The following is an 11,047-nucleotide window of genomic DNA, read 5'->3' as shown; positions in this document are numbered from 1 at the left end:
TCAATATAAATTTTAAATAACTCCAAACATATTAACTGTAAATTTCAAAATAATACATCACTACTAGTATTTTCTTAAATGAACAAATATATAAAGTCTTTTTGTTTTGTATTTAGTAGAGTTTAAAATCTTGGCTCTTACTGTGGTACAAGCCCAAAATAAGATCAACTTTATACATTGGATTTCATTGTAATAAGGCTGTACTTCAGTGACCCTCACATCACCACAGGATTTTTACCTCCACTGTAGCTAAGCTGAGAGTTGACAGTTCTGCTGCACCAAGAAATGAATTGTAGGCACAATTTTTGGATACAGACTTTCTGTATGGTCAAAGCGATTTGACTTGAGTGACTTTACTCATGGGCTATTTTCAAGTAGGCAACTCTGTCAGGGATGCATGGGACAGTTCCTTGTCCTTGTGCCTCTCAGCTCTACTGCTGTGACACCCTGGCCATTCAGGGAAGAAACCCAGGGCATCCCAGTTCTTCCAGTCTTGGCTCCTAGGAATATGGGTTGGAGTGGGTAGAGAGGTCAGCCCTGTTGGGAAGAGATCAAGACCATGTTCTAAGATGGCTGCTCAACATCAAACACATTACAACTAAAACATCATCTTAAGTTCTAACTTAAGTTTTTTTCTTAATAAAGCTAACAAAAAGTAGGAGAAACGATAGTAGAAAGTGCTCTTGGTGAACTTCCTCCCAAGGCTGCCTTCCTGAGAGACCCACAGAGCCATGCCGTGGTTTCCTCAGTAACTCTATAAGCCAGCCTGGGAAGTTTGAGGGGTTCTGGTTGTGCCCAGGGCATATCCCATAGGCACTAACTGCATTTGCTGCCTTGGATGCAATGCAGCAAATATTATTGCTCTGAGGACAGAATTCTCTTCTGGTACTAGATCTTTTTTCACACTAGGGAGTCAGTAATAAGGGGTCCTTCCTGTGACCTAGAAGGAATCACCTAGCTCCATCGTCTCGGGGATCCCACCCACGAAGACAGTACAAGGAATGCTTTTATTTATGGTATGGAAAATCCCAGAAATGGTCCCAAGGAGAGCATCCACTTTGTATGGCATTGAAGGCTTCATAGTGTTCACAGAGGAACACCTGTGAGGTGTCATCAGACGGCTTCCAGCTCAGGCTGCTTGGCCTGTGCCTGAGTCACTGACATTCAATGGGAAGGTAGTGATGCTCAGACTCTGTCTGGTCTGGTCTGGGCCTGGCTGAGGTAGATTTCTAGGAATAGTTGCTCAGGGATAAGGCAGTAGCACTCTCAATGTGCAGTCAGGCAGGAAGCTCAGTGTTTGCCTCAGCACCCCAACTAGGTCCACTGTCTCATACTCTACCCCCAGTGCGCTGAAGACACCATTAGCCAACCCTGACCCCAATTGCTTCTGCAAGAGACTCTTCCCATAACCTTTGTGCACCATGATGGGACTTTTGCTTCAATGGGTAGGTCCATTAGGCTGAATAGAAAACATGACTCCTGACTTTTCTTAATGACTAAGAATTTTGTGTATTTATAATAAAATTTCTCTGCCTAGACTATTCTATCCAGCCTAGCAAATAATAATCCTTGACCAGGAGACAGTTTATATCAAATGTTTCTCTCTGGACTCACAGCAGCATAGCCTGAGCCATAGGTTTTTTGTTTTTTTGTTTTTGTTCTGTCTTGGTTTGGTTTTGGTTTGGTGTGTGTGTGTGTGTGTGTGTGTGTGTGTGTGTGTGTGTGTGTGTGTGTGTATTTGAGGCTAGAAGTTTTAGACTGTAGAGGTAATAAATACCTGTTGTGGGGCACCCAGACAATATAAAAGCGTAAAAAGAATCAAAGTTAAGTTCCAGAACCCTTCAAAAGGGAAAAACAACAAACAAACTAAGCCTTCTTAGTAGGGGCACTGTAAGGACCTGCTCAGATCTTTCTCAGTGTAGGTAAACATTTTTTTATACAAACCCTAGATTATAGTGTGTGTACTGTACTTGGCTCTTTTTTTTTTTTTTTTTTTAAAGACAAGACTTAGTTTATGTGAACTTACTGCAGTAAGAGTATCACAGTGGCAATGCTTTGGTGTCTCAAAAGGTGAGAGACAAAGAGTCTGGAGCTTTGAGGGTCTGGGTTCAAGTGTGTGCTTGACAAAGGTCTGAAGAGTGGGGTTTAGAATTGGTCAGCAGACTCAGTGCTGTCGTGGATCTGGCTTGCTCAGGCATGTGAGTCAATGCCCTGAAGAAATGGCCTCACTGTCCCTCTCCTGCTCACACCTTCTGACTTTGTTCAGCCTTCAGTTATTGGGAAGCTGCTCTCTTCATTCTTTTAAGGAATCATTTCAGGGCCTGGAGAGATGGCTTAGAAGAGCACACTGCTCTCTCACTGAGACACGGATTTGGCCCTCAGAACACATGTTGAGTGACTCATGGCTGCCTGTAACTCCAGCTCCAGCAGATTTGACACCTTCATCAGGCATCCATGGGTACTTGTGCTCACATGCATATACCCACATAAAGGCACACACATACACATAAGGAAAATCTAAAAATCTTTCCGAAAGAAATCACCTAAGTGATGAATTTTGCTGTTAGGCTTTCGTTGTAGGCATTTTAACCAACCACTATTTGCTAAGCCACCTCTGATGACAGCACATGGCTGTGTATTCCCATAGAATTCCAATGTTTAGCTTGAGAGTCTGTGTCTGGTGACTCTTAAAGCAGTAAGTTAAGTAGTAGTTTCTGCCCATGACTTTCTATACATCCCCATTGAGGTAAAGCTTATGACATGAAATTAGGCGCTTCCGAGTTATGGCTAGGCACATTGTATACATTCACAGCACCAGTAGCCCATCATCTCTGTCTAGTCACAAAACATCTCTACCTTCCACCCCAGGCCCATACCCCCATCCCAGGCCTTAGCAACCATAAATTTTCAGGCTCTATGGGGTTTCCCAATTTTTGGGTAGTTCAAATAATGGAACTGTATACATTTTGTTGTCTGGCCTCTGGCATTTGTACCTCATTTTTAAGGTCCATTGTATGGGTATAACACACCATCGATGTACCAACAAGTGATGTGGTATCACCTTTTTGCTCCTGAGTATAGTGCTTCAATTGATGAGCATGTCCCCTCCCCATATAGATTTCATTCCAAAACTAAGACAGTGGAATGAAGTAGTTTATAGCTGATGTAACCTTTATGAGAGAGGTCCAGAACACATATCTATCAAGAAAGTAAGCTCTGATAAATTGAAATCATGTAATTTTTCTCATCATAATGCAATAAAAGTTTTTTTTTTTTTTTTTTTTTTTTTTTTTAAAAGAAAGCTCTGACTGTCCTACCTGACTGTCTCTCCTCCCCTACACCTACCAGGACAGAGTAAAAGAAAAGACTGAAGGGCTGGAGGAGGAAAGGCACAGTGAAAGTCAGCAGTGATGGCAGCGAGGGTTTTTGTTTTGTTTTTTGTTTTGGTTTTGGTTTTTGTAGGCAGCAAAGGTCACTGCAATGACTGAATGAAAAACATTCCAGGCCATTTTCTATATCTTGTGCTCACAAAAAAGCACCCTGTGGCAAACATCCACAAGAACTGAATTTTTTTCAGCCACAAAGGAGAATGCAATTATGTCATTTTCAGGACAATGCATGGAACTGGACACCATCATGTTAAGTGAAATAAGCTAGACACAGAAAGACAAATGTCTTCTCTTATATACACAATCTGTGTATTTGTGTACATACATAGAGATATACATGCACATATTATGTATATTAACACATAAATATATATGTGTGTGTGACATAAAAGCAGATGGGTCACTATTTGAGAGGAATAAAGGGACCAGGGAAACAGAAGGAAGAGGGTAATGGGGAGCAGGTGTTTAAGAATCAATCTGTCTGTCTACATTTATATTCATGTACATATATATATATATATATGAAAATGTCATAATGAAAATTTTTTTTGTGTGTGTGCTAATTAAAAAATAAATAACCCCAAATAAATTCCTAAAGTGATGCTTTAGGGTTGCATGCTGTGCCCACTCTATCAGGGAAGAGAGGCTCTTTTGTTGTGGCTTGGGAACCAGAATTAAGATTCTAGATCAAGGAAAGAATTCATTGAGTATTGGAGGATGTTTTCTGTGTTAATTAGGGTAGCCTGCTGTCCTTTTACCACACCTTCAGGTCGCAGTAGCCTGTGTGACATTTTCTCAGAGTGATCGACTCCTATCCCCCCCACCCCCCCCCGCCCTATCGCCTCCCATCCCCCACCCCCCATCCTTCCCATTCTTCCCCCACCCCAAGGGAAAATGGTAAGTTCAGGCTTAAGCATTCCTGAGGATCACAGGCTGTTCTTCTGATCCTGGTGGGGAAGACTGAAGTTGTCTGGCTGGGAGATGATTGCTGAGAAGTACAGCTAGGTCTCTTGGAAGGAACAGGTAGAGAAGGCCACAGGCCACAGGTGTGCTGGCTAGAACCATCTCTATTTTATTGCTTCAGGATACTGCGGGAGAGATGTTTGAGGCTGGGGGCTAGAGGGAGTGGAAACTTTAAAACAACTGAATGGTCAGCAGGAAATGTCTCCTCATTATTTATTTTGTTTGAGTACTCTGGGGATCAAACCTGAGCCTTCCTCAAAGCGTGTTAGGTGAGCATTATCCCACCCAGTTACGACTTCCTGTCTTCAGGGGTTTTAGTTTCTCGTATCACTAAGGGTGGAACTGCTGCTTCTAGGAGAATTCTCCAAGGTTTGACTTTGGAGGAGTTTCATCTTCCTTTTCTGAAGATGTCTTTTTAAGTCTCCCCAGGCTCTTAGGTGAATTTTCTTCTGTTACTGCAAAGACAGCATCTAGTCATCTTCTGAGTTGTGGGAGGTCTAGGAGTATGTGGTTTGCATGTATTTGAAAAAAAAAAACTGGCCACCACTAGTTCTTTGAATATTTGTTTAAACTTTTTCTTTTGAAGCTCCAAATGTTTTAGGCCATCAGGCATGGTGGTGAGAGCCTTTAATCTAGCACTATGTAGGCAGAGATGGGTGGATTTCTGGAGTTCCAGGTCAGCCTTTCTACATGGAGTTTGCCAGGTCATCTAGGTCATATATATGTGTTTGTGTGTGTGTATACATATATATATGTATACACACATATATGTATGTGTGTGTGTGTGTGTGTGTGTGTGTGTGTGTGTATTCTGCCAACTCTTTGGTATTCTTTGTGAGTTATTGTTTTTTTCTTTGTGTATCAATTTAGATGTTCTTTTTCCTTGTGTATTTGTGTGTGTGTGTGTGTGTGTGTGTGTGTGTGTTTGTGTGTGTTAGGGACAGACACCAGTTTTGAATGTTAAGTTCTTTCACTAAACTACATCCCAACCCTACAAATTAGATCATCCCTATCGATTGAGTCTTTGAGCTTACTGTCTCCTTACTTTTTGGCCCCTCTGCTGTGATGAGTCTGTCAAATCAATTCATCTCAGATATTAATTTATGGCATCCAGTATTTTTTGCTTGGTTCTCTTTCCCTGTCTGAGCTGCCAAAGAAGCTCTCTTCTAATTCTTTGCAAGTAGATTTTGTTTTGTTGTTTTTTTGAGACAGGGTTTCTCTGTGTAGCCCTGGCTGTCCTGGAACTCATGCTGTAGACCAGGCTGGCCTGGAACTTCAGAGATTAAAGGTGTGTGTTCCTAATTCTAGGCGCAAGTGGATCATTTAACACATCTACCCCAAGCATATGTATATCTCTTGTCTGCTAGTTACAAGGTCTGTGTCATTTCTAAGTTAAATATTTTGTTTTTTTGTTTTTTTGTTTTTTTGTTTTTGTTTTTCAAGACAGGGTTTCTCTGTGTAGCTGTGGTTGTCCTGGAACTCACTCTGTAGAGCAGGCTGGCCTCGAACTCAGAAATCCGCCTGCCTCTGCCTCCCAAGTGCTGGGACCCAAGTGCTGGGATTAAAGGTGTGCACCACCACTGCCTGGCTCTAAGTTAGATGTTATCTTTTTCTTTTGAATAAAGACACACACACACACACACACACACACACACACACATTTGGATGCCTGCGGAAACCAGAAAGTGGCGGCATTGGATTCCCTAGAGCCAGATTTATAGATGGTTGGGGGCCATTTGGGTCTTCTGGAAAAGCAGCCAGTGCACTGAACTGCCAAGTCATCTCCCTAGCTCCAGTTATTCAAACATTTAAAAGCAATCATAGAATGTCTTACTTTATAGCATCTGAGCATATGTAGCGATACCTCATTTGATTAGATTATCTTGTCAAACAGTCTGAATTATCTGGAGTAATCAAAAAGAGCTGGAAAAGGCTTGAAGATGTACACCCTGAAGAGCCCTCTTATTAGATGGGACATTGTATGGAGAAGGCCTCTCATTAGATGGGACATTGCATGGAGAAGGCCTCTCATTAGATGGGACATTGCATGGAGAAGCCCTCTCAGGCCCTCGGATGGACTTTGATTCTTGTGTTAATCACTGTCCCTGTGTCTCACTTCCCACAGAGTTGAATGAGAGTTTGGCAAGGATTGTTTCAGGTTCCTATTCTCAGCTCTACAAAAGCATTGTAGACAGAATGCAGACTAGAGACACAATTCGGCTCTCTGGCCTGTGTGGGTCCCATGCCTGTTTGCATCTTACTTGCGGCAGGAATGGTACAATTTGAGAAGTCAGTGTGGGTAGTGGCATCGACCACATATGGCTACCTCTATTTGGTCTAATGATAAGCTAGTTAATGCCTGCTGTATTCAGGGCCCATCATGTGCTCGGCATTATATACACATTATTGGAGCCCCACAATGGCTTTATTGTCATTTAATAAATCAAAACTATGGTCATAAAGCTAACTTGATCCTAGATCATTTCTTAGGAAAGTAGGAGAGAAACATGAAACTCCAAGGCTAGTGTAGTTTTCCCCTGTTCTAGTACTATGGTTTGGAAAAGAAACTGATAGAAGGGTGCCAGTTTCTAAAATGAGAGGCAAGGATGGATCGTGACTGGGGCCTCCAGATGGGAGACCTCTACATAGACCTAGATACTGTAAACAGAAGCCTAGAATTCTCTCTTCATTAGGGAGACTGTGTCCTGTCCTTTGCCATAGACTGAGGGGGTGGTGGTGGTATTGAAAACCACAGTTTTCTTAATCTCTAAACTCAAAATCAGTTGTGAAGACAAGACATACCCACAGAAAATATGAGGTCACTATCAGATTCTGATGTTTTTGTTTCCCAGTGAAAGGCCCCGTGTCCTTACTGGAGATGTAGGCAGTGGTGCGGGGTCTCTAGATGGCACCAAGCAAGCAGAAAAGATTCATAGTCTTTCCTCACAGGCTCAGGCTTCTCTCAGATGAAAGAAGGTCAGGATGGGGACTCTGTTTTCAGACCAGAAGCAGTAGAAGCCAATTGTCTTCTGCTTGGGCTCCTAGACACCCCGATTTCATACTGAGCCAAGTTCCCACCCCAGGATTCTGGGAGTCATGGCATTGGCCTGATCCAGCTTCCTTGAGAGGCATATATCCTGGGTTTTTCAGGTTAGAATCCATGGCCCCTTGGGCACTGTGTGCCTTCTGCTTCCTGAGAAATGGAAGCATTCCTTCAGGCAGTGAAGCATTCAAGACTACCTGTGTATCTCTGCATCCCCTACAAGTCAGGGAAGTCAGCATATTAAAGTTTGGCAGGCCAATTCATCTTAGACATTGTATCCTGGCAGCCACCATGGTATTCTGTTTCTGATAAGAGTACAAAAAGTCTGAGTGCTTGCAATAAACTTTTTCAAAGCCTCAGTCTTGCAGACATCCACTCCAACACTAGCCTGGTTTTCATTCCTTCTGACCATAGTCAGGAGACCCTGGCTAGGTAAGTAAGTGTAGTCTGGCACTTACACCAGGAGATGCTGGAAATCTGGACTACATCCATTTATACTCGAGACACTCCTGAACCTTGGGCATCAATTGTTGCTTCTCCTCATTAAACACCTGCTGTGTGCCAGGCACAGAGGGACACAAATACGACAGAGTCCCCATCCTAAGAGGTTTGTAGTCTTGTATGGTGCAATACACCACCAAGGTCCAGCATCTGTCCAATCCTCCCAGGCCTCATCGCCTCAGTTTCACAGAGCTCTTCAGCTTGGCATATCCTGTCTGGGTTTAGAAACTTCTTCCTCTTCCCCAGATGAGATAAGAAGCTCATTTCTACTCTAGAATTTTTTCCTGTTGTGTTTATTCTAGACATGGGACAAGTAGCCAAAGTCCAAGGTAGTTAACCTTGGGGCTAGTGGGGGTGGGGTTCCCTCAGTTATTAGTAATTAGTAATTAGTATAGGATTCAGTTGTAGAACCAGACAAAAGTTAAATAAAACACCTTAGAAACAAAGGGCCAATAGAGTGGTTGGGGAATGATTGGTCCCCTCCACAAAGACCTCCATTTGTTACCATCTGCTGTGGTGGGTTCCACAGCAGGTGTGGAAGGGCGGACATGGACAGTGGTAGTTTGAGTTGTTTGGCTGGGAAAGGCCAGAGGGTCTTACTGTTACTTGAGTCTTGGTTAGTGGTAGCCTTTGGAGCATTCTGACACCCTTAGAAAGGCCACCCACTGGGGCAATGTTGACTTGTGTCTGTATTTAAAGTTGCCTCAGGGGCCTCCAGGTACAAGTTTTGTATGAATGGGATACCTGACTATCATGTCCAAAAAGAACAAAGGGAGTCTAAGTCATTAGTCTCCTGAGGAAGGGATGGATATAAGAAAGCAGGGAAAACAGAGAAATTCTCTTACTCCTTTCCCTTTTCCTGAAAGTGGACATGAAATTTGACAGCAATGACTTTATACAAGGGGGTATGAGATTTGGAGAGCTCCCAGCAGCAGGAACTAATGCTCTGTGTGTATTGAGATTTCACAGCTCAGAAATGCTCCCCCTTTCCCCTTCCTGCTGTGCTGCCCCCTTCTTTTTCAGCCCCCAGTATTAAAATCTTTAAAGGTCTGTGTACTCTTTGGGTTACAGGGCAACTATTGCCACAGAACTAGGCAGAACTAGTTGAGGGCATGTGAGGTCCTGTGGGCATGGATGCATGTATCAACAAGAGATGGTGATCCAATTCCACTCTTGGCCCTGCTGCAGTTCAGCGTCGGTAGTCTTGTCCATGTTCCTCTAAGCAATCATGTCTAGGACTTGAAATGCATGTGTAGGCACCATCAGTGGATCAGGTTTGAGAGTGCAATTGTCACCACAATAAGTAAATCCTAATTCAGAAGAGCCTTGTGGATGTGTGAGGCATGAGACAGGTGGATGTGGTCAGTATTACCAAATTCCAGGGTCTCCCAAGACACTGTTGGCCCTGGATACCCATTACTGTGGCATTCAGTGCCCCACTATGTATCAGTTAGCTTTCATCTCCTCATCCCTGCCTGCTTCCTTGGATATGGGCTTGCTGGGTCCAGAAGAGTGATGGCGCCACTCCTGGTGCCTCTCCCCAGACTTGGTTAGATTGCCTGGGATACATCTTGACCATCGACAATGCTGAGCAGCACCAAGTGCTCAGGAATCAAACCTCAGCTCTGTTCTCCAGATGCTGATTGTTATCTAGTGATACCAATGCCCTCTGGGAGGCCAGTCATTTCACACCCTGAGCAAGGGGTGAGGAGCAACATTCAGTCTCATTCCAGAGTGTCAAAAGATGCACTCCATTTAACTAAAGACTGCCAGGAAGATAAGAATGAGATGGGGGGGGGCTTCTTTATACTATTACTTTTCCTGTACTCTTTATGTTCACCAATCTTGGGCTTTTCTGATTCTGGGTGATGTAAGAAATTCTCACTGACCTTTTCTACCCACATCTTGAACCCCAGGTTTTGGTCCCTATCCCCTATAGTTCAGGTTCTCTACATGAACCATAGAGCCAACGAGCAGTTAAATGATAATCATCCTTTGAAGCATTATCTGACTTGGGCATCAATCATAGCTTTAAACACATCGGCTTCTCCCCAGATGATTTCTCTCAGACACGGTTGGTGTCCTGTCAGAGAAGCAGATGGCTAAATACATTGCCAATGTTGGCTGAAAGAAAGAAAGAAGCAAAAAGAAGTCATTAAGAGTAGGATCCAGGAGGCTTGGTCCTTAGTCTTGACTCTGGTATGAGCAGGCTCATAGGCTTTGATTGTGAGAAGTGTCAAGAAGTAGATGCGAAACTAGACCCTATGGTACTCAAGTGCAAAAATGTTAAATATCCCAACATTTTGTAGTGTTTTTGTTAGAAAGACAGTATCAAGTTATCATGCCTGCCCTGATGGCAGAGCAGCAGCCCCCTGGGTTACAAGAGCATCAGGCTGTTGTAAAATGATCCAAAACTGAAGAAAAAAAAACTAGTGAACTTTTCTTGAGCTACTTAGGGTGTGTGTGTGTGTGTGTGTGTGTGTGTGTGTGTGTGTGTGTGTGTGTGTGTGTTATACGTGTGCATGGGCACTCAGCTCCCACAATTTCCATGTTCAATAAACAGAAAAGAACCTTGCTGTCTGGCTAGGGTCTTTTTCTGTTTCCAATTGAGAACATTTCCATCCATGCATGGAAAAAGTAAGATCCTTTGGTGTTCTGAGTTCACTGATGCTTGGCAGTCAAGTCACCCACTAAATCTTCAGGGAGCTGCAGCCTCTTACTTTAGGCTAGATGTCTTGGGGGCTTAGCCAACACTTGGCATAAGGAATGCCATTTCTCAAGAACCCCCTGAGGGCACAAGGTGACTTCTACCTTGTTCACAACCAGTCCAACCTCTAGATATAGAAGTGAGAGGGAAGAGGAAGAGGTCCCCCTTGCCTGTCTGGCCCACTGATAAGCATGACCTTCTCTGTTTCCAGGTGATAAGGAACAAGGGGTCATCAGAGAGCTGTATGGCAGAGCCATAGACAAGCTGGAGGTGGTCAAGATAGACCATGATGCTCTGATGAAGGTGGCCATGCACAATTCACAAACCTGAGCTACCTAAGACAGGCAGAGATGCTGACCTGGCAGAGGGACAAGCCATCCAGCTGAAACAACAGTGTGTCTTCTCTCTGAGATGTAAGAGAGGCCTAGAAAAGGAAGAGGGCAT

The sequence above is a fragment of the Mastomys coucha genome, unplaced genomic scaffold (assembly GCF_008632895.1).
Source record: "Mastomys coucha isolate ucsf_1 unplaced genomic scaffold, UCSF_Mcou_1 pScaffold9, whole genome shotgun sequence".
NCBI lineage: Eukaryota > Metazoa > Chordata > Mammalia > Rodentia > Muridae > Mastomys > Mastomys coucha.
Note: the sequence above shows the minus strand (reverse complement) of the source record.